The 23684-nt window shown below is 50.5% G+C and overlaps 1 protein-coding gene across 7 annotated transcripts in view; it reads left to right on the top strand.

Annotated features, from left to right (window-relative positions):
• The window catches only part of CMKLR1 (chemerin chemokine-like receptor 1), a 51542-nt gene that overhangs the window by 14313 nt on the left and 13545 nt on the right, over positions 1–23684 (top strand). The window contains exon 1 of one of the 7 annotated variants that reach the window (XM_054444618.2): positions 4516–4627. The exons of the other annotated variants lie outside the window; for them this stretch is intronic. The gene's annotated coding sequence lies outside the window, so the exon portion shown is untranslated. Of the gene's footprint in view, positions 1–4515; positions 4628–23684 lie in introns of those variants that run through there. 7 annotated transcript variants of the gene reach the window in all.

The raw sequence follows: 23684 nt of genomic DNA, 5'->3' as shown, positions 1-23684 counted from the left end.
GGGGCAACTTCAGGCTGCCTGATCCCTGTCCTCCCAGTGCACCTCCCACTGCCCGGACTCTGCTGCCCTGTCTCTGCTGCCCCGTCTCCCTCTCCCTCCTCCTTTTCCTCTCGCCCTCTTTCTTCTGTAGCAAGTGCTGTGAACCAGCTGTGGTCTTCCAGAGATTGAGTGCAGCAACTTTGGGCAAAACCAAGCACTTATTCCCGGTGGGAGGGTTCTCAAGGCCCTGGGTATTGACAGGGTTCTTGCTGGTTTCTTCCCTCTGGGACCTGGCTGTGGTCAGACTGGAGGCTGTGGGAGGAAGTGTGCTCAGGCCACCCACCACCTCTGCACCCAGCACATTGTGGGTGCTCAGTAAACACTTGCAAGGAAATGAACAAGTGAGCCCAACAGCAGAAGGGTGCACCCTCAGCCCCGAGGGAATAGGATCTCTTTCCCTTAGGGAAAACCAAACCCTTACTAAAATTATTTCAAGGCCATGTGTTTTATTTTTAAACTGCATACAATTATTTTGAGGGCACATGCTTTAAAAAAATAGCTTGGGAACTTTGCATTCAGCGCCGTAATAGGCCCATGCATTTAAAGATGAAAATGGAGCCCCTCAGAAGTCTTTGGGTCAGCTCCAGGGAGAGGCGCCTCGTCTGTGCTCTGGCTTCCTGTCTGCATGGCTTGTTTGGAGAAACTTGGAGTAGAGAACTCATGGATTTTCAGGTCTGAGGGGAGTGCTCCCATATGATAGGATCCTCTTCCCCTCACCTCTCCATTGTATATTGGAGGGAATAGGGACACAGGGAGGTTAAGCGACTTGCCCAAGGTCACACAGCTGGTAAGCGGCAGAGCCAGGGCTTGAATCCAGGCAGCCTTCACTACAACACTTGAAAAGATGCCCCTTTGGTGAGCCCTGTTCCTATCTGCCCCCCTACATCTGTGTCTGGGCAGCCAGGCCACATTTCCTGGACAGCTGAGATGTGCTTGTTCTACAACAAGTGTGATCACATCCAGCTCCCAGAAAAAAGAGACCACCAAGAACCCAGTCGTCACCAGGGACCCCAAGTACCTTTCCATTGGGGACAGATAAATGCCTGGTTTTGCCCAGAGATGTAAACTCTGGGGTCTCCCTGCTGGAGCCCTAGACCTCTGGCCTTGGCTGGGTCTCTGACAGGGAGGGGATCTGCCAGGCCTGGACTGTAGACCCCTGGTCTCTCTGGAGCTGGAAGTAGTCCTGTGTGCCTCTTATCAGAGGTCCTTGGCTGTGGGGCCAGCCTCTTCCTCCAGGTGGCTTAGCTGTTGCCAGTTCTCTTCCCTTGGCCCCTGTGCCACTGTGTGGCAGTCTGGAGTTGGCAATGATCAAAGAACTCATTTCCAGAAGAGGAAACTGAGGCGCTAGATTGGATATCAGAGAAAGAGGACTGGCATCCAGACCTGTTTCTCCAGCCAAGCTTGTTTGTGAGCTCAGGCAGGGACTGCACCCCAAGTCCTACACGTTGGACCAGATGGCAACTTCCAGCTCAGTGTCATCTGAAGATTTGCAGCCTCGTGGTTCAGAGAGGGGCAGAAACTTGTGCAGGTTCACGGAACATTTGGAGCAGAGTCAGGACTAAAACTCAGCCTTCCTGTCTCCACTGCACCTTGTTCATTCCTCAGGTTCCCTCAGGGAAACATTCGAGGGCTAGGGTTTGAATGGGGAAGGCAAGCTGTCCTTTGGGTCTTAGTTTCCCCCAATGTCAAACAGAAGGGTTGACAACCCCAGCCCACTGGAGCCTATCTGTGTCCACATTTTTACCAGTCTGCAGATAAGCCTAAATAAATAAATAAATACATAAATACATAAATACATAAATAAAATAAAAAAGGGAAAATCACAGATAGCAGAGTAAGCTTTTCATAAAGTGAAACATTTTCAACTGAAAAAGATGAGTCTATGTCTCACCTATTTTCGTGGGTATTAATGTGTTGTTTCTTTTCTGAAGTGGTGGTGATGGTAAAGGATGGTTTTAGTTTTTCAGTGTCCTTACTTGGCAAATGTAGAAAGGTGGCAACTCTATGACAGTCTCAAAAATTTGTGGGAAATGTAACCAGTTCATGAAATCCCAAGGCGTGAAGTTGACTGAACTAAGCTGGTCTCTTGGGCTTCTTTGAGCTCAGTGGGGGATTCAGGTGGGCACTGTCTGGCTGAAGGGGGAATTTGAGAGAATGAGGTGTGGAGGGAAAGGTATCTGCTGCTAGATCCAAGGCTGGATTGCAGGGGGAGAATGCACCTGGCACATAGTAGGTGCCCAGCTGTGGCAACTGGATGAAATGATTATCATGTGTCTTAGTCCATTTTGTGTTGCTATAAAAGAATACCCAAGGCTGGGTAATTTACTAAGAAAAGAGGTTTATTTTGCTCATGGTTCTGCAGGCTGCACAAGCAGCATGGAACCAGCATCTGCTTCTGGTGATGGCTTCAGGGAGCATCCATTCATGGTGGAAGGGGAAGGGGAGGCAGCATCACATGAGGAGAGGAGGGAGAGAGGAAAGGAAGGTGCCAGGCTCTTTTAAACCATCAGTTCTTGTGGGAACTAATAGAGTAAGCCCAGGGTGCTAGGGGAACCTGTTGGCATAGTATCAACTCCAGCTGCCAAGTCAGGGAAGGCTGCCCGGACAAAGTGAAATTTGAAGGACAAGCAGGAGTTGGCCAGTGGGCACCCCAGGCTGAAGTAACTTCAGAGGCACAAAAGCATTGCACTTTCACATGATACAGCTGGAGAAGAAGGTTGTGAACTGAGTTGGGATTTAAAGCTGTGATGGTGGAAACTCAGGCACTGTGTGGAGTAAAGGTAGAGTTTCAGCCAGAACATATGGACCCCAGTGTCTCCCTAAAATCCCAAAGGGTTGGCATGACTAGGGGACAAAGCCCTGAGCTTCCCTCCCCAAGCCCTGGGAGGTATGCGCCAGGTAAGGGGTGCTTTCTCCTGAGCTCCAGCAGGAGTTCCAACCCGTTCCAGGGATCTGGGACTCAGATTTAACATCCTAGCCCTCAGACTGTGACCACTTCTCCCTCCACATTTAGAAAGAGCCAAAAGTGCCAGCCCACCTCCCAAGCCCCTCATGTAACATATGCCTGATTACCTAAAAGCAAAGATTTATCCTTTCTCCCCTCCCTTCTTCGACCTTCCCCTCAACCTCTTCCTTTTAAACAATCAATTCTTGTGGGAACTAATAGACAACTCACTCATTACTTGGAGGATAGCACCAATACAGTCAGGAGGGATCCACCCCTATGACCCAGACACTGCCCTTAGGCCCTACCTCCAACACTGGAGATCAGATTTCAACATGAGATTTGGAGGGGACAGATATTCAAACTGTATCACCATATGTGCTCAATTCCCAGTTCAGTCAGGGCAGTGAGCAGAGAGAGAACCTTGGCTGGAAGAGGGCTGTGTGGGGATGAGCTGGGGAAGGGCATCAGGGAATACAGAGGAGAGGAATGAGTCAAAGTACATTCTAAGAACCCCTGCAGTGGGTTCTGATCTGGATCCCTGTCTCAGATCAGGTTTCCCTGAAGCAGAGCCTGAGACAGGGATTTGGGTGCATGTTCTGTGTTAGGGTGTGCTCTCAGCAGAGTCAGAGTTAGGGGGTGGTGAGTGACACAGATGCATGAAAGTGCAGGATGGGATCCCATCTTTATTTTGATGTTTTGCTCATCATGCAATATTTTGCATTAATTTTTATTATTTATTTATTATTTTTTTTTGGAGACAGGGTCTCACTCTGTCACCCAGGCTGGAGTACAGTGGTATGATCATAGCTCACTGCAGCCTTGACCTCCTGGGCTCAATTGATCTGCCCGCCTTAGCCTCCTGCATAGCTGTAAATTTGATTTTGAAAAAATGTTGCATTACATTATTATTTTTTGGATGAGTGAGGTTTTTGGCAACCCTCCTCCCTAAGTTTGCACTCAAGGCAAGTACCTCACTTGCCTCCTCCAGTCCAAGCTGTGCTCTCAGGAGAAGGGGAATGAGGGAAGGGGTTATTGAGGATATGGCCTCAGGTGAGACTATCTTCAGTCTGATCCCATGGGGACCCGTGGAGTGAGCATTGTGCCCTGTGGCAGCCAGGGAGAGGCAGCTCCTGCTCTGCTGAGGGCAATTCTTAGGAGGAGAGGGCAGCTGTGAGCTGTTAGCATCTAATATTCCCTGCAGCTGGCAGATGGGGGACCCTGCTAGTGAAGAGGACCCAGACTGGGCACCAAAAACATCCACTACAACACCATCCTGTTGCACTTTGAGAAGTGGCAGTAAAGATTTCAAAGGTTTACAAGCACTTTTGGTTGCTGGACTGTGTTTCTTTGAATATGGCTGTGCTGGAGTTTCTGGGGTCCAGTTTCTATTCCTCTTGTAGAAGGAATGAATGAGCAGGAGGGTGGGTGGAGCCAGTGTGGATGTGGGTGTGACCTGAGGACCTGGTTTGTCCTAAGCTGCTGGCTCAGGTTCCTGGAGGGTGGGAGCTGGGGAGAGGAAGGCCAAAGTGGAACAGGTGTCTGTGATTCTGTCCACAGAAGGAGACATGGAGGAGGAAGAGGCTGAGGGGAAGATGGAAGAAGGAGGGAAGGAAGGAGAAATCTTTGCTTTTGGGTAATCAGGTATATGTTATATGAAGGGCTTGGGAGGTGGACTGGCACTTTTGGCTCTTTCTAAATGTAGGGGAGAGGTATTCACAGTCTGAGGGCTGGGATGTTAAATCTGAGTCCCAGATCCCTGGAATGGGTTGGAACTCCTGCTGGAGCTCAGGAGAAAGCACCCCTTACCTGGTGCATACCTCCCAGGGCTTGGGGAGGGAAGCTCAGGGCTTCGTCCCCTAGTCATGCCAACCCTTTGGGATTTTAGGGAGACACTGGGGTCCATATGTTCTGGCTGAAACTCTACCTTTACTCCACACAGTGCCTGAGTTTCCACCATCACAGCTTTAAATCCCAACTCAGTTCACAACCTTCTTCTCCAGCTGTATCATGTGAAAGTGCAATGCTTTTGTGCCTCTGAAGTTACTTCAGCCTGGGGTGCCCACTGGCCAACTCCTGCTTGTCTTTCAAATTTCACTGTATCCAGGCAGCCTTCCCTGACTTGGCAGCTGGAGTTGATACTATGCCGACTGGTCCCCCAGCCCTGGGCTTACTCTGTAGTGATTTGCTCATTGTCTGTCGCTCTTACTTGGCTTTGGGTTTCTTGGGAGTGGGAACTATATCTTTGTATTCTATCTCCCAGCCTGATACCTGGCAGGCAATATGTGCTCAGTAAGGTTTATTGAATGTAAGAATGAGAAATGTGTAATATGTCATCAGATATTTATACCTCAGTGTGAAAGAAATTCTGAGAGGAGGTTTTTGTTTTGTTTTGTTTTTAAACCATACTTCCTTACAATCATGCCACATTTATGTCTGAGGCCAAGTCATATAATGGTAAGATTCATAATTATACTCAACAACAACAACAATAATAACAATGGATAATATACTGAGAACTTACCACGGGCCAGGTATTATTGTTCTAGCTGTTTATATTCCTTCTCTTATATCGTAATACTAACTTAATAAGGTATATACTATTTATGAGGTATGTACTTTGTGAGGCATGTATTGCTCCATTTTACAGATTGGGAAACTGAGGAAAGAATTTAAGCAACAAAGAGGTCTTACAGGGAGTAAATGACAGAGCTGGCTTTTGAACTCAGGTGGTCTGTCTTCAGAACCTATACCCTTAACCATCACACATTGAAGATGGCTTTTAGGTTGAAGTCCTAGCTCCTCCATTTTCTAGCTGTGTGATCTTGGGCAAGTTGCTTGACCTCTCTGAGTTTCAGTTTACTCACCTGTGAGGTAGGGGCGGTCCTCACTGTTGTTGGGAGGCTGGGGCAAAGTAAGGGATGGAGAGGACCCTGAGGGTTGACAGTGATGGTTCTCATGGCTCAGCGAGGCAGCGGTTTCAAAGATCTCTGCTTATGGTTACAAAATGAGCCTTGGAAACCTGCATCAGCAGAGACGTCATGGCCAGGGTTCTTGGCAAAGGGCATGGAGGCCGGGAAGTGGGAGACAAAGGCTCCTTGTCAGCACCTTGGGGCCCTAGGGGAGGCAAGTTGGGAAGATGTGAGTGCTACAAAGAGGGAGATGAGAACTCTTGCCTGGAAGTGAGGCGGACACCCTGTTGTGCACCAGGATTTGCTCTGCATAAGCCATGGGTGGAAAATTCCTTTGGATCCTTTGCTGAGTGGCTGGGAAAGCTGAGACTAATTCGTGGAGGGGAGGGGTGTCTCCACACCTTGGGAATGTGATCACTATTTTATTTTAAAACAGAATAAAAGCAGCTTCAACTTGGCAGTTCTCAGGGCTGCTTGGGGCCACCAAAGGCACCTCCAGAACATGGCTCCTTGTGGGCTTAGGCTCTGGCTGCTATGGGATCAGGGAGCACACTGGAAACCTGCCATTGGCGGGTGGCTGCTCTGTTTTCTGCAGAGACTCCCTCCTCCAGCCTGACTGGCATCTTCTCTGGGAACCCACAGAGTACAGATCTGCCCTCTGGGGTGACGAGGAGGCCTCAGGCAGAAATCTCCCTCACACTGTGGATACTGTCATATATCCACAGAATTCTCTCCTGATCCCTGATCCCCACAGTGACCCTGCAAACAATTGTCATTTCCCTTTGATAAATGTGGAAACTGAAGACAGGGAGTTGGAACAGCCAGTACAGCTAGAATAAGAACCAAAGTTCTCTGACTTCCCGTGAGACAGACTTTGTACTAAAGACATGGCCCAGGTTCTGTGGGGACTGAATGTCTAAGTGGCTCTGAAGGATATTCTTGGTGGATCAAAACACAGCACAGTCAGCGCAAAGGGAGTGCTTAAAGCCCATTTGCCCATTATGAAAGACCAGGGCTTGAGGACTCCAGACTCTATTAAGAATATGTGGAAAATGATACATATATGCACATATGTAGTTAATTGTAACATTGTAACACACACAATGATTTATTATAACATTGTAACAGCAAGAAACTGGAAGCAACTCAAGTGTCCATCCCTGGGACTAGTTAATTAAATGCTGGCAAATCTACCAATGGAATGCTATGCAGCTATCAAAAAGGATAAGATGCTTTGTACATATGAATATACTAATAAGAAATCATCACCAAGAGATATTGTTAGGCAAGAAAGGCCAGTTGCAAAATAGTGTGTTTAGTATACTACCGTTTATGCAAAATGAGAGAAATGAAATGAAAAGAGAATGTATTTCCCCAAAGAAACTCTGGAAGGAGACATGAGGAACTAACATAGGGAGGTGGGTACAGTGGAAGCTGGATGGATGGTGGCAGGTAGGAGCAAGATTTTTCATTCTAATCTTTCTATAGTTTTAGATGGTTTGAACATCACCAGTTAGATGGAGGTGTGATGCCTGGTCAGCAATTTAAATTCAAAAAGCCTATTAGAATTGTGGATGGATGGCCATTAGGCTAACAGTGTTATTATGTGAATAGTATTGTGAATAGTATGTGTGTTGTAAAAAACTCTAAGGCCCGTGGTTTTCATTCCTATTTTCTGCTTGACTGTGACGTAAGCACATTTGGGGTTTTCAAACTAGCTGGATTTATTGTCCAGCTGACTGCAGCTTTCCTTGATGTCAGAATGAGGCCACCTTTGACCCACTTTGAACCAGCTGAGCGAGTCCTGTGGGGTTTACACAGAGCCCACCCCTCCCTCCAGTGTCCACATCATCCTCGTGACTGTGATGCACTCCTGGTGGCCTCCTGAGGCCATGGGTAGTCAATACCTATGTCTCATATTGGACCTGCCATCTCATTCCAAGAGTACCCTTGAGCTCTTGGTGAAATGTTTGTAGGGAAAACAATGCGTTCTTGTGGGCTCTCCTTGACACTAATAACCATGGATGAAGAGAACCTCTAGAGCAGATAATGACTGAAACCCATGCTCAATGAAGAGAACTGCCTGGGTGGCTTTTAGCTCATCTTGTGTCTGCCAGGACCTTCCCAAACACTGCCTCCAGCCCGCCACCAAACAGGCTGTGTGTTAAATCACACCTTTTCCTGTTAAAATCAACCAATGACATTGAGGCTGGGTGCAGTGGCTCGTGCCTGTAATCCCAGCGCTTTGGAAAGCTGAGGTGGGTGGATCACTTGAGTCCAGGAGTTGGAGACCAGCCTGGCCAACATGGCGAAACCCCATCTCTACAAAATACAAAAAAAATATCATTCTGGTAGATCAAATTCTTAATCATTAATAAATGCCATTCTTTATCTCTAAAAAAAAAAAAAAAAAATTAGTGGGGTGTGGTGGTGTATGCCTGTAGTAGTCCTAGCTACTCAGGAGGCTGAAGTGGGAGGATCACTTGAGCCCAGGGAGGTTGAGGCTGCAGTGAGCTGTGATTGAGCTCCCATTGGCGATTCCAACCGGTGCGTGTGGCTTTCCATCCCAAAGCAAAAGCCCCACCCATTTCTGCTATGCGGTTGACACCTTGCCCATAGCTCCCTGATCTTTGGGAATTTTGGAAATCCCCAGCACTGCCTTTCCTGTACTTTTAAATGTATGCAAATGCAACAGCAAATGGCCCTCACTCCAGGAGGACAGCTATTCATGGGGCCCCTCCCTGCCCACACCAGGTGGCTCCATGGGGTCTTGTTAAACCTTCTCAGAGGTTGGCAGAAGACTCCTTTTAGCCTTGTCCCTTTCCTCTTGCCTCTGGGTCTCTCTTCCTGGGGACTTTCTTCACCCTGCCTTTGTCTTTCTTCTGCCACTTTGCAGCTTAGCCCTGGCCGCTCTGCCTTTTTCCAGTCGCTGTGTGTCTCTCCTCTTCCTGCTGGCTTTGCTCTCCCCGCCCCTCCTCTCCCTCTCTTTCTGTCTATGTTGAGGAGGTGTCATCCTCTGTTCTCTCTGCTCTTTCTTGGCTGTGCTGCTCCTTCCTTCCTCCTAAGATCACCCACCCCGCCAAGCCCCTGCCCTGCTGGGGCCTGAAGTGAAGAGGGCTCTTCCCTCAAATTCCCTAGAGCTGAGGGGCAGGGCCAGCATCTCAGGCTGGTGGCCAGTGCAGCCACACAGGGCTCAGAAGGCCTGCACTTGGTTTAACACTTGGCAGTTGCCATCCTGAATTCTCAGTAATTTTTGAATAAGGGGCTGCATTTTCATCTTGCAGTGACTCCATGAAGTATGCACTGGTTCTGCTGAGGATTGTGAACTTCCTGGGGGGAACACATCCCCTCCTCTTAGAGCTGTAAGAGCTGGGCTGAGGCGCAGGGTCCAAGTGCCAGTCCTGCGTCTGCTCCTCACTCACCCAATAGTAAGCAGCAGGATTCATCCTCATTTTACCAATGAGATAAATCAAGGCTCAGAGAGGCCATGTCACTTGCCCAGGGACCCACAGCTCGTGAGCCTGGAATGAAGGAAGCTGACTCTGAAATTTGGACATTCTCTGGTCCTTTCCTGGCTGAAACCATAGGGGCTTTGGTAAGCCACCCTTTTATCAGTGAACTAAGGCTCAGTCTTTGCATCTGGAAAATAGAGGTAGTGAAAGTAGCCATCTGTGCAGAACCAGCTGGTGTTTAAATCCTGGAAAGTTCCTGGCACATGGCTACCTCCTGAAACAGCAGCTGCAGCCTTTCTGAGCCTCCATTTTCTCATCAGGCAAATGGGGATCATGGTGGTACCTGCCTCAAAGGACCCTTATGGGAATTTAATGACACAGGACATGTGCTTAGTTTAGGGCCTGGCACAAGTAGGTGGGCAAGGCTTGTACACAGGAGCTTGTAGGCCAGAGGAGGGAGTGATCTATGAGTAGGGAAACTGTAGGATTTATTGTCCAGACTGGGGCACTTTGAGAATGAAAGGAGCATGACAAGAAGCATAAACAGGGATTGTCGTGGGCAAGCCAGGATGGAGGGTCACTCCACCTGTGTATCAAGTGTGTCTTTGTCAGGATTGTCTGTTTCATAAAATATGTTCACAGATAGGTGAGTGAAAGGATGCCCCAGGCCCACCCCCAGCTGGTGAGGAGAAAGACTGTATTCAGGCTGGGTGCAGTGGCTCACGCCTGTAATGCCAGTACTTTGGGAGGCTGAGGCGGGTAGATCACCTGAGACCAGCCTGACCAACATGGAGAAACCCCATTGCTACTAAAAATACAAAATCAGCCGGGTATGGTGGCGCATGCCTGTAATCTCAGCTACTTGGGAGGCTGAGGCAGGAGAATCGATTGAACCTGGGAGGTGGACGTTGCGGTGAGCTGAGATTGCACCATTGCACTCCAGCCTGGGCAACAAGAACAAAACTCAGTCTCAAAAAAAAAAAGGCTGTGTTCAAGCCTGGGCCATAGAGAATGATATCCCTCGGGCTGGGCATGATGGAACATGCTGGTAAGCCCAGCACTTTGGGAAGCAAAGTGGGAGGATAGCTTGAGGCCAGAAATTCAAGATCAGCTTGGGCAATATAGCAAGACCTCATCTCCAAAAATTGAAATAATAAAATTTTAAAAAGGGAGGGGGAAAAAAGAAAGAGTAGCGTCCCACTTATCACTGCTACTGCTACCAAGGCTTCAGTTCTGAAAAAACATCAGGGAGAATGACTTAAAGGCCACAGTTCAGGCCCCTTCTCAGATATTCTAGAAAATTCTTTGGATTACACCAGCAGTGCATACACTTGGATGTGTAGACTGAAACTCACAGTCACATCTAGGAAAAGCAGCTTTTACTGAATTGCAGTTTGGGGCAGTGCTGTCTGTCAGTGAGTGTTTGGAGCCTCCCTTAAAACATTCGGGAACTGGAGGCCCCGTTCCATGATCAGATCCCCCATGTCTTCTCTCCACAGGCTTCTGGAGACAGTCCTTCTGCTTCTAGCATCAGGAGGCCTTGCCATTCCCTTGAGTGGGTTTAGTTTTTAGCAAGGAGCATGTGACTCATATAACTGGGTCCCCCTTTCAGGAAGCTGGGGGTCCAGTATATGGTCCATCCACTGTCAGCGTCTAGGACATTTTGTATGCCCTGCATTTCACCCTTAGCCGTGGCTCCATTTTCTGTCTCTACACATGTTTCCCTTCCTTCTTTTACTTTAATTTATGTTCCCTGTATAAGTGAGCCTCTTTTGAACCTCCCACCATCCACAGCTGTATCACACCAATATGTAAGTGAACAAAAATAAAAAATCGACAAACCTGCAAGAAAAACCATATTGTGGCACCCCTCCCCAACCCAGAAGAGCAGCTCGGTTGGCCTGGTGGGGGTCGGCTGGCAAGGGGTTAAGAATGATGCAGAGGAAGTGCTGGCCGAGATTAAAGGGAGGAAGTGGCTGCTGCCTGGGGAGGGAGGTGGCTGGCTCGTCCTGTGTGACTCCAGGGGCCTAAACCAACACTGACATGAATGTGGCATGTTGCTCAACGTCAGTGCAGTGAAAAAAAGGAAGAGCTTTCCAATGACTTGACAAGTCTTTCTAGAAGTTCTACTGGTGGGGGTTTCAAACTCACTGACAGCTGACTCCAGACATAGCTCTCTTTAAACATAACAGCCAAAGGGCACGTGTGTTTGAGCCAGTCTCTTCATGTTCATAGAGTGACCGGCGGGTCCTGATTGGCCGGGACATTCCAGTTTGAGCACTTTACATTCTGCATCCCAGGACACCCCTTGGTTTCTGGCAAACCAGGACAACTGGTCACCCTATGCACCCTACATATATGATCTCATGAAATCTTTACATTGACCCCCTTTACAGACGAGGAGTCTGTGATTTAGTAACCCAAGATTACATAGCATGGGAAGGGCCAAGCTGGGATTCACATGATTCACATGTGGATTTGCTGTAACTGAGCGAGGCTTAAGCTCTCAGCTGCACTGAGCCACTTCCCTTTTCCTGTAAGATGAAGATGCGAGACCCCTTGATCCTAAAGCCTCTCCAGCAATGACTTTTAGGATTCTAGAATTTCCTCTGGTCTTCAAGCAGCTTTTTGTTTTCCATGGAAGGTGGGGTGGGGTAGGGTGGGGGGCAATTTTTCCAGCAAGACCCCTCCTAGGTCAAGGCTTGGGCTTTGCCTTGGGAGAGGTGACAGCCTGGTGACGGGGTCAAAAGGAAGGGCAGCCTGCCTCTCCTTCTCTTTGCCTGGGAACAGGGTGGGATCTCATACTCCACCGTCCTGATTGCTGGCAGTGGTGCCAGTCCATTTGTCAGCTGCCTGGGCTGGAGCCAGGGAATTCCAAGGGGCCAGAGCCTGCCTGAGCACTCCAAGGCCTCTGTGCTCAGGGCTGGCAGCCCAGGCAGGAGGACCCTGGGGCAGCTCAGGGCTCTGGGATTTTTCAAAGCTCCATGTGGCTGGACAGGCCTCTACAGCCCCCCTGCCCTGGGAGTCTGGCCAGCCTGTGGAGACTGTGCAGAGGGGGGTGATTTGGAGTCTCTGAGTACCCCAAGTCAATGAGGTAGCATTGTGAATGTGCAAGATGTGGACAGATGCACAGGTAGGGACAACTGATATGAGATCACAGGGCCCCGCGTGCAGCAGGCAAGCCACAGAACATAAAGGACAGTGATCGTCACTGAAGACCTGGACTCCAGAGTCAGGACAGTACAGATTCAAATCTCTCCTCTGCCCCTTCCTACTGTGAGATCTTGGGCCAGTGCCCTTGCTTCTCTATGGCTTGATTTCCACATCTGAAAAATGGAAATGAAAATATCTACCTTGAAGGTTTGTTGTGAGTGGAGGCACTGAGTATGCCGTCAGTGCCTAATAAGCAGGGGGTGGATTCCATCAGCCCCAGACTCTCAGTTTTGGTTCCTCTCACCCCAGAGCTGCACCCCAGGACCCCGTGACAGGCAGTGGGTGAGGGCTCTTCCCCATGGAGAAGCCAGGCTGGTAGGATGTAAGGGAAGTCGTAGGGAGAGGAAGGAATGCTGCCTGGACACGTTTCACAGTCTTGTGGTGAAAGGGACCTGTCAGCCCATCCACGATGCTTGGAAGTGCTGTGATAAGGGCATAGATGCTTCGAGTTCTCACAGATCTGAGTTCAAGTCCTGGCTCCACCAGGCACTGGCTGGCGATCCTGATCTGGTTCCTTTTAGAGCCTCAGTTTCAACATCTGTGAAATGGGGGTAATGTCCTCAGGCCAGGGGGAAGACGGATTGTCAGGACACAAGGAGATGAGGGGGTGTCAAGCTCACAGCTAGGTGCCTGGCATGTAACAGGATGGGTCTCTTTCCTCTTGTCACCTTGCTGTTTGCTCTGCCTGGATTTGTGCACGTGAGGCTGGGAGAAGCAAGGAGATGCTTGTGAAAAGCACACCCCAGGCAGAGGGACCTGCAAGAGCAGAGGCCCAGGTGCTTTGAACCATGCTCAGGGGTACTGGGCTCCTTAAGCACAGGGAGCAGGTTGGTTTGGAAGGACTTGGCCTCTGAGGTCCCCCCATCAGTCCCTCCGTGCCCCCAGCCTGGGGCTTCCTATGAGTCCTGCAGCCCTGTCCTGGGTCAGGGGTCGCTGACCTCACTTGGGTTGTCCAAGGGGAAGGGAGGCTAATGCCCATGCTCAGTGGCCCACCCTTCCTCCTCTTGCCTGTTGCCTCCACCAGCTCTCCCCCTCTGTGCTGCCTTTTCCCCTTAGCATCCTTCCCCTGGCACTTTTTTTCTTTTTAGGAGGCAAGGTCTTACTCTGTCACCCAGGCTGGAGCTCAGTGGTGCAATTGTAGCTCACTGCAGCTTCGACTTCCTGGGCTCAAGCGATCCTCCCACCTTAGCCTCCTGAGTAGCTGGGACTACAAGGTGTGTGTCACCACCCTTGGCTAAATTTTTAAATTAAAATTTTTTCCCCTAGAGACAGGGTCTCTCTATGATGCCCAAGCTGGTGTTGTACTCCTGGCTATAAGTGACCCTCCCGCCTCAGCCTCCCAAAGTGCTGGGATTACAGGCATGAGCCACCGTGCCCAGTCTCCCTAGCACTTTTAAGTGTTAATATCTCACACGCACACATACACACATTCATGTCAACCACTAACTGGATCTGACATAGTAGGAATGGTTTTGGCATCTGAGCCCCAGTGCTGATGCCATTTTGCTGTATAACTGGCCAAAAACCTCCTTCCTCTTTGTGTGTGGGCCTCTGCTTCTCCATCGTCATCACGACATTGACTTCAGTTCACTGGGGGAAAGTTGAAAGCAGGACCCTGATGGTGGAATTGAAGGCATAGCAGCAGCGTGTATCTGGCATCAATTTGCAGTGGGGGATGCTTTTCCAGAACCCCAACACCAGACCCCAGAGACTGCTGACTGCTCCTTCATCTGCACCCTGCTCGTCTCCTGGGTGGGGGGTGGGGGGGTGGTCTTCGAACTTACCTGCCTCACACACGTGTCCTGGGATGTGCCTCCCTGGTGAGCTGCAGGTTCTGGCTGCCCCTCAGCACTGCCTCCCTCCTGTCTCTGCCTACACCCCTGCTGAAAGGCCCCAGATCCATGAGGCCTGGGGATGGGGGACTCAGTGTTACCATGGCAACCATAGCTTATCTGTGGCATCATGGACTCCGGGGGAAGATGGCTCCCAGCCCCCAGGACTGGACAGTATGGGCCCCTCTCTGTGACCTGGCTTTTCCCATGAAGACCCATCTGAGTATCTCTGGTCCTCACTCCTCCGCTCACTCAAGACCTTTCTTGGAGCATTGGTGGTTGCCATGGAAATGGCTCTGGAAGCAAACCAGTCCCTGTGGGCTGAGGAAAAATCCTCAAGAAAAATAAAGAGATTGCCTGGCTTCCTGGCTCTCTGATGGGACATCCTGATGCCTGGAGCTTCCAAAAACTGCACTTTCTGGGTCGGCCTGGAACTGGCAGAAGGGTCCTCACTTCACCAGGCCTCTTGCTATTCTCCTGCCTCCAGCCTCTCCTCTTCCAACACAGTGCCCACATCAGCTACCCAGGTTAGAAGCTGGAATCTTTTTGGAACCATCCATGGCTCCCTGTTGCCCATAGGATAAAGTTGATGGCTTGCAGGGATCTTACAATCTGAAACCTCTTCTTTCCTTAGCCACATCTCCTGCCTTCTCCCCTCCCCTAAAACACACACACACACACACACACACACACACACACACACACAGCCCCTATCCACACTTTATCAAGCCTCTGTTCCTCTGCAGGTATGTCATTTCCTTCGGCTGCTCCACCTGGCAAAGGCTTCCTATCCTCCAAGGCTCAGCTCAAATGCCACCTCCTCCAGGAGGCATCCCCTGATTTCCCCAGCCCTTTCTCTTTACTTTGTGCAGAGCCAGGGCCACACATTCAGTGACCAACAGGGCCAGGCAGGAGACCCAAATGACACATTTATGAACATTTTTCATGTCCACAAAGACATACGTGCTCTCCTATGAAAGCTGAAAGTGAGAATGACTTGGTTCCTCTTTCTCTCACTGGATTGCACTTATTTCTGCCACAGCAGAGACCCTGGACAAACTCAATGGCAAATTGCAACTGGCTTATTACCCCAGGGGACAATAGGGAGGGGTGGGGACTGTGGATAACCCCTGTTCTGTAATGCAAGCCCAGCATGACCAGTTTGCTGGAAGCCTAGAATTTAGGTGACATCTCAGAATAAAGACTGTGCCATGATCTGTTCCTGCACCTACTCTCTCTACATGAAGGCAATGACTGGGCCATCTTACTCCCACAGCATTTGGCAAGGAGTGTGACCCTTAGACGTTGCCCACTACTGGCTTTTTTTTTTTTTTTTTTTTGGAGATGGAGGTCTCACCCCATCACCCAGGTCGGAGTGTAGTGGTACAATCATAGCTCACTGCAGCCCTAAGCTACTGGGCTCAAGCGATCCTCCTGCCTTTGCATCTGCTGTTCCCACTGCCTACCATGCTCTTCCACAACACCAGCCCATGTCTCCCTCTCAGTGTATTCAGGTCTCCATTCAAAGGTGGAACAGGGCATAAATACTGGGGGAGGGGAATTCTATTTTAGGGAGAGTGCTCCAAGAAGCCTCTCTGAGAAGATGACCCTCTTTATATTTTATTCACAGCACAAATCACTGCCTGCTATTATATTCACTGTATTTTTTCAGCATTTACATAGAGCTTCCAGTGAACCAGGCATGCTTCTAAAACATTACCGACATAAACCCATTACCAACATTTAATTCTTGTAACAACTCTGTAAAGGAGGAGCAATGATCACTCCTATTTTCCAGATTAGGGAACTGAGGTACAGAGAGGTGTGGTGACTTGCCCATGGTCACACAGCAGAGCTGGGATTCAAACCCAGGCAGTCTGGCTCCAGATATGTTTGCCTTTCTTATTATGTATTTGTTTACTTGACTGTTTAGCATCTGTCACCCCCGACTACCCCCCCAACTCCAAGGGCAGGGATGTGTCTGGTTTGTTCCCTGCTGCAACCCCAGTACTCAGATCCAGGCCTGGCTCATAATAGGTATTTAATGACTATTTCTTGGAAGGATGGAGAAAGGGAAACAGGAGGATTAGAGGATTGGAAGGAAGAATCTTTGGCCTTCAGAGCTGAGCCCAACGTCAAGATTGTCTTGTCGGAAGCTTCTCAGCCTCCTGAGGAATTTGAGTCAGCCTGTCTGGAGGGGCCCCTGCCTTGCCTGTCCTCACCCTCTAATAGAGCCTCTATTTTCTGACCTCTCCCAAGAAGAGGTGCCAAACCTCATTCCCAGCTCCCTGGGCCCATGCTGAGCACACTTCCTACAGTGACGGGAGCCCTGGAGGGGAACAGTCAAGGCGGGGGGGCGGGAAGTCTTCAGAAGGAGGTGGCCTGCAGGGAACAGGCTGTTGAGCGCCCAGCAAGAGGTCTGGGCGGGGCTACCCTGGACCAGATGTGCTCAGGGGCTGAGCAGAAGAGAGAGCTGGGAAGGGGCTTGTGCCCTGACAAATTCTCCTGGCACCCTAAAACAGTGGACTTCACTGAGGGAGCAGTAGAAACACATTTCAGTTTCACCCTGTGAGAGAAATTCCCTCTCCCTGTTAATGCAGTGGCTGTGTGGTGACAAGCACTTCACCAGCCTTGTTTCATTGAATCCTTACAACTCTTTGAGACAGATGCTACAGATGAGGCTCCTGAGGCTCAGAGAGGTAAGTAACCTATATGAGGTCACACAGCCAGGAAGTGCTAGAGCTAGAACTGAAACCTACATCCAGATGATATGTGACATGATTCCATGGAAAACCAAGGGAGGAGAAGCTGGAAGCCCAGCCTGGAGCTCCTGATTCTACCCGTGTGCTCACTCGGTTACTTCACTGAATCTGAATCTGAATCTCAGTTTTCTCATCTGTGAAATGAGAATAATGGGCAATTGGCATTGTTTGTGACCTGACGAAGGACTGGCTGTTTTTCTAGGTGTGCCACAGAAGTTATTCTCCTTCACCATCATGGTATTTTGTTTGGTCCACATGCCCCAGAAGTGGAAAAAGAGACTTGGAGGTGTGGCGAGTGGGTCCAGGTCACTCAGCCAGGGCCACCTCCTTGTTAGTTGTTAATGCCCTGTCCCGACTGAGGCCAGACAATAGCTTGGTTTCAACTGAGGGACTTGAATAAAGTGAAACATGCTTTGCAGAGCCTCTTGCAGAGGATGTAGGGATGCTGGGGAGATGGGAGGCCGAGCTGAGGCTGGGAATGGCAGAAGCCATGGCTTCCTCATCCAGCCCACCAGAACAACAGAAAGGAAGGAGAGAGGCATGGGACTTAAACACAAGGGCTCTGGAGTGGATGAGTCTGGATTCTCCACCTCCTCGCCCTTCTCCCCACCCGCTGGCAGATTGGGACCCTCTGGCTGGGGAAGTTTCTTGAGTTGCCACTTTTCAGGTATCTCAGGGTGCCAGAGAAGAGAAGCAAGGGCAGAAGGTGAGCTGTGCTGACCTGGTTGTAACAGAACAGCGACTTCTCAGGGGGCGCTTCTGGAGGCATGTGGGGCCTCTGCCACCTCCCAGAGTCGAGATTCCAAGCCCACACTCAGAAAAGCACACCAAGTGCATGCCACAGGCTGGCTCCCAGCATGGGCAAAAGTCACTCACCCTAGCTGCCTTCTTGACCACATCCTGAGCAAGCTGTAAGCACCCCCAGCACCAACCACCCTTTAGCTACAATGTGTTCATAGCTTGGGGATTATTTACATGAGTGGACCCAAGGCTGACGTCAGGGGATTAACTAAATATGGTGCTGGACCTCCCAGTCCAGTGGGATATGCGCAGGGGAGAAAATTTGTTTACAGGCCAGCTCCAGGGGCTGGGGCAGTGTTTATGGGGAGAGGCACAAGCTGGATGGCTGGGAAGATACCTAGGGCTTGTGCACGGGACCCATTATTGGGGGCTACAGGGGCTTCCTGGCCTGGAAGGACAGATGTCCATCAAATGCTCTTGCTGGGGACCTTCTGTGGCTAGGAATGGCTGCTGGGGAGATGGTTACAAGGGCAGCTAGGTGTCCAATAAGATAATGAGGCTGAGTTTGCAAGGGCGTGTTCTCATGGAACGTGGTCGGAGTTTGGTCTGGGTCTGGGGTCGAGCCTCAGCTCAGTCCTCAGGTAGGCAGGGTCTAGATTGCTCAGGCCATAGTAAGGCATTGGTCTTGATTCTAAGAACAAGGAGGTGCTAAGAGGTTTTCAGCAAGGAGTGACACGATGTGGTTTGCTTCTTGAAAAGATTTGTCTACTAGGAATAAAATGGTTGGTGTACTAGGTAGATAGGTTTCTAACCAGTTAGGAGCCCTTGGTAGCCACATAGGTAAGCAGAGGTGATGCTCACAGCTGTGAGTTGTTGGGAAGACAAAATGGGAAGAACTTGTTGATAGATGTGTGGGTAGGGAGGGAGGGGAAAGCATGGAGAGTCTGGTTTCTGAGTCAGAGTGTTAGCAGGAGATGGACGACCCACTCAAATGAGGTGATTAATGAGAACTTAGTTAGGGGAGGACTGACAAAAGGCTAGACGGTACAAGGGATCCCTACCACACTCTGGGTCCAGTGAAGGCGACAACTCACTGTTCCTAGACTGAGGGGCTAGAGCAGGAAGTAGTTAAGGCACCCAAGGAGTGTGGCTATGGCCAACCCGCACACCCCTGACAGGGAGGGAGCTGGAGGGTTTGCACCCAACCGCACGCTCCACGCCTGCAGTTGTGGATCAAACCAGAGGTCAGAGGGCAAACAGCCTATTGAGATTTTCAAGCAGGTCAGCCTGTAGGACACAGAACAGACAGGGATCTGGAGACAGAGATCCCCGGGGAAGAAGGAAACGCTTTTAAGGTTCAAGGAGTAGTGTTCTAATGGGAGGATGCCAGGCAGTGGCGTGAATATTTTGGGGGGGGGGTCCTCCCTGCGTCCGTGTGCTCATCAGCTGCTTTTCCTGGCCTCTAAGCAGGTGGGTTGTCTGGGTTCAGGGGCATAAGCTCCTTGTTTTTGCCCATTCTTATGGAGTCCTAAGCTCCGTCGTGGCCCCTTCCAAACCCTAAAGAAAATGGGACAGTCTGTTAGGCAGCCCGTGCCGCTCTGCTCTGCTGCAGTGACTCAGTGTGAGCTCCCACATGTGGGCGTGGGACCAGGGAGGAAATTCTCTCCTGACACGGAGCTAATTCTGTCCTGGGGCTGGCAGCCAGGCCTGTGGCTGGAACATCTGCAGGCACTGTGTGGTTTCCAGGTTCCCGAGTCTCTCAGAGCCTGGGGATACAGGGATCTGGAGGTGTCTCTGGAGCCATCCTTGGGAGATGAGAGGCCCCTTCTCTCTGCCCTGGAGGGTAGGAGATCTGGTGAACGGACTGGCCCAGAAAGTGGCAGCAGGCAAAGACATCAGCACCTACGGTCGTCCAGGCCTGGGGGAGGCTGGTATGCTGCTCAGGAGAGACATTTTTGAGGGCAAGAGTGGTGACTGGCCCGCCTCATTACATTTCAGCTGCTGGTTGAGGCTGTGATCTTATGCTTTGGGGTCAAAAAGTCCTTGGTTCAAATCCTGAGCTGATGCTTAAAGGCTGTGTGAATCTGGACTAGTCACTTCACCTCTCTGAGTCCCTATTTGCAAATCTATGCAACAGTCTGTGTGGATCACACTGAGGCACAAGTTATGGAAGTCCCAGGCACAGTTCTAGGCTCTGGGGATACACCATAAACAAGAGAGACCAAGTCCCTCTTCTCTATGATTTAGAGAGGGTCATGCACTCTCTAGGCCTTAGTTTCCCTGCTACAAGAGATGGTCCTCCGAGGGGCCTCCCAGCTCCTTTTGGAGGCTGACAGAATTGGAGGAGAGGTGTCTGAGCCATCTGGCTGGACTGTCAGGGTGGGTTATGTGGGGAGAAGATGGGAACAGGAGCCAGGCCAAACATGGTCATTTGCAGAGCAAGGAATGATTCCAGTTTCCCTGATGGGCTGTTACGCCCACAGGCCCTGATAAAGCCCCTGCATTTGGCCTGTGGCCTGCTTTCAGGAAGTGGTTAGTGGTAGGCTGCGATGAAAGAGACAGCAGATTGACAGAGCGGCTACTGGAAGCTTGGGCTGGCTAGGCGCACAGGTGAGGAATGTTGCAGGTGAGGGGCAGCCGAGCCTGTCAGAGGGGGAGGGCTGACCCATGACCGGCATGCAGGAGATGGAGGCAACATGGGAAGAGAAAGAGGAGGAGGTGGAGACCGAGAAGTCAGGGAGACTGCAGAGAGATGGAAGAGACGGAGAGGGCCAGGAACAAAGAGAGGCAAACACAGAGACTGGGGGCGAGATAGAGGCAGAAAGAACAAGTCAGATATGAGGCAGAGGAGAGTAAGAACAGGATAGAGGTGGAAGCAGGGAAAGAGACAAAGGACAGACAGACCAGGGCAGAAACGGAGCCAGTGCTTTGCAACGTAAGGAACCCATTGGGCAAAGGGGTTTAATCAAGGAAGCAGAAAGTAAATATCTGCTGCCCAGATGGTCCCCGGCCCTGCTGTACACTGAGCCCATAGGACACACACCAGCAGGGGAACAGCCAGAGGAGGTGAGGCCCTGGATCCATATGAACTCGGGTTTTGAATACCAGTCCTGGTAATGGCAAGGAGAACTCACTGTCCCTAGGCTGAGGGGCAAGAGGGAGCAGTGGTTCTTGGTGCCTGGAGAGTGTAGCTGTGGCCAACTCGACCCATGGAGACCCTACAGGGAAGGAGCTGGAGGGTAAACACCCAACCTTGCTCTCCTCCAGCCCTGCAATCCCTGCTTAACACTGTCATCGATCAACCAACCAGGCAGGTGTGAGGCAAGCTACTCGCTCCCCTGCCTCGGCTTCAGACATCCTCGTTGGTAAAGTGGGACTGATACCAGTGACCTTGCAGGGTTAGGGGGAGGCTGCAGAGAGAAAAGGTGTGCTCTCATCCACGGTGTGCTGCATCCCAGCAGCCACACCAGCACTGGGGTGCAGAAGGCTCCACATGTCCTTGGAGGATGGATGAATAAATGAATGATCCCCGCCTCCAAAGGGCTTCTCCTGTAACCGAGATTGGAGGCATTTTGCATTCAGGCTATTAACCAGAGGCAGAGGGACCTGGGGGAGAAAATTGCAGGGGACCTGGAGCCTTGCCCTGCTCCGTCTGTAAAATGCACACCCTGAATCTTGCCAGACTGATTTTTTGGGGGCCCTTGGGAGGTTCCACTGGGGCAAAAGCTAGAGTTTTCTGGAATGTTCCAAGGAGGCGAAGCAGTGGACAAAGAGAGTGAACTTGTCAATTCAGCAGGGTTTGGGTTTGAAGCCTGTCTCTGAGCATTCCTTCAGAATGGCGAATTGGACCTACCTTACTTACCTGAGCTCTCTGTGTGACCTTGGACACGTTAGTTACCTTCTCTGTGCCTGTTTTCTCTTGAGTAGCAGTGCTTAGAACAGTGGCTGGACTGTAGTGAGGACTGTATGTGTATTTGTTTAATAAAACTTAAGCCAATAATGTCCATTGGAGGCTTTTGTTCTGCATGGCAGATGGAGCCAGATGTGACCTTGAGGCCCTGTCCCTTTCTCAGCAAGGGTCCGGCAGCGGGGGTGTGGGCAGGACACGACCATCTGCCTGGTGACCATCCCACCCCCAGCAGGGGCTGGGCTCGACAAGGAAGGACTAGGGCCCAGGACTCTTTGCACAGCCTCTCCTGGCTGGGCTGACGTTGTTACTTCCGTTGGCTGGTCCAAGTTCATTCCCGCCTAACGGGGAAAACGGGTGGAGCTCTGAGGGCTGCATGTTTGGCCCCCTGCCTGGCCATTGTGGCTTGGTCAGGGATTCAGTAACCAAGACTCTGAGCTGGGCACCACCCAAGCATGAGCCCCAGGCATGGATTGGAGTGTTTGTTTGTTTGTTTTGGGGTTTTCTGGACCTCAGGAGAGGAGGGAGGGTTGACATAATTATACCCCTCCATCCCTCCACTTCTCCATCAGGGGCCCCCAGAATCCCTGCACTTGTATTTTCTTTCTTCACTGTGCTCATTTTCCAGTAGCCCTATTTTCTAGTCCTGTGACCCCTCCCACACTCTCTCCCACGGAGCCATTCTAATGTGTCCAATGTGCGTCTTGCTATTTGGCTGGATTCTTGCAAAACGTGTGTTGCCGCTTTGCAGACATGTTCTCAATGTACCACAGCACAATTAGGGTCCTGATAGCCAGCACCTGTGGCTCTTTGTTGACCTGATCTCAGAGGCTGGGAGTGGCTGGGAATGCGCACTCCAGGACAGGGCGGAGGCATGCAAATACTCCTGGAATGTGACCTGCACTGTTCCCAGGGTCCTTGATGGGTGTGAGCCAAGGCCACCCTCTGTAGGACTCTGTGGGATGCTGCACCCCTGCCTGGCCTCCTCCCACTTCCTCACTCCCTCACCAGTTTTTCCTGAAATGCTTCCTTAATAAATCACTTTTGCCAGAATTGTCAGTTGAGAACTTGCTTCTGGGGAAAGAAGACATATCCAAAAACAATGCACATGGACACCTCCCTGTGTGTTTCCTTGCAGGGAGGTGGGGCACTGCCTGGATATTCACTCAGGAGCCATCACAGGGGGTTCGCAGGTACCTGCAGCATGGCATGAGGTGCCTGTGCTCCCACCCAGCCAACCTGGGAAGCGTCCAGCTTTCTAGTTGTTGTCACAGTCTAGAAGGTGTAGAATGTCATCTGGTTGTGGTTTTCATGTGCATTTCTTTGATCTTCAATTTGTCATATGCCCGGGTTTGGGGGTTTCCCTCCTGTCAATTGCGTGTTCCTATCATTTGCCCATTGTCCTGTCAGGGTCGCTGTTTTTTGGATTTGCAGGAAGGGGCTCCTTGAGTACGCTAGATAGCAATCCTTTTTGGGTTTGGAGATTGTAAATATCTTCCTCCATTGGAGGCAGGAAGTGTGTGTGTGTGCATTTGAATGTGTGTGTCTGTGTGAGCACACATGCCTGTGTGTGTATGTGTGTGTAGCCCATTATAAGGGTGGGATCTGGGCTCCCGCATGAGCTAAGTTTCAGAGCAGAGAGATGGAGGTTGGATTCCCAAACACAAGATGAGCAATTGAGTGGAGCCACAAATAGCAACACTAATAACAATAACACAACAACAACAACATGGGCATTAAGCTCTATATGTTTCCAAAGCCTCAGTCTCCTCGTCTGTAAAATGGGGAAGGATACACCCCCTTTGCAAGGTTGTTTTGGAAAAAGTCTGTGACAACATTTCTAATGGGCTTGGCTCCTGCCACATAGTAGGTGCTTAATAAA

Source organism: Pongo pygmaeus, chromosome 10 (assembly GCF_028885625.2).
Source record: "Pongo pygmaeus isolate AG05252 chromosome 10, NHGRI_mPonPyg2-v2.0_pri, whole genome shotgun sequence".
Taxonomy (NCBI): domain Eukaryota; kingdom Metazoa; phylum Chordata; class Mammalia; order Primates; family Hominidae; genus Pongo; species Pongo pygmaeus.
This window is presented reverse-complemented; position numbering and strand designations above follow the sequence as displayed.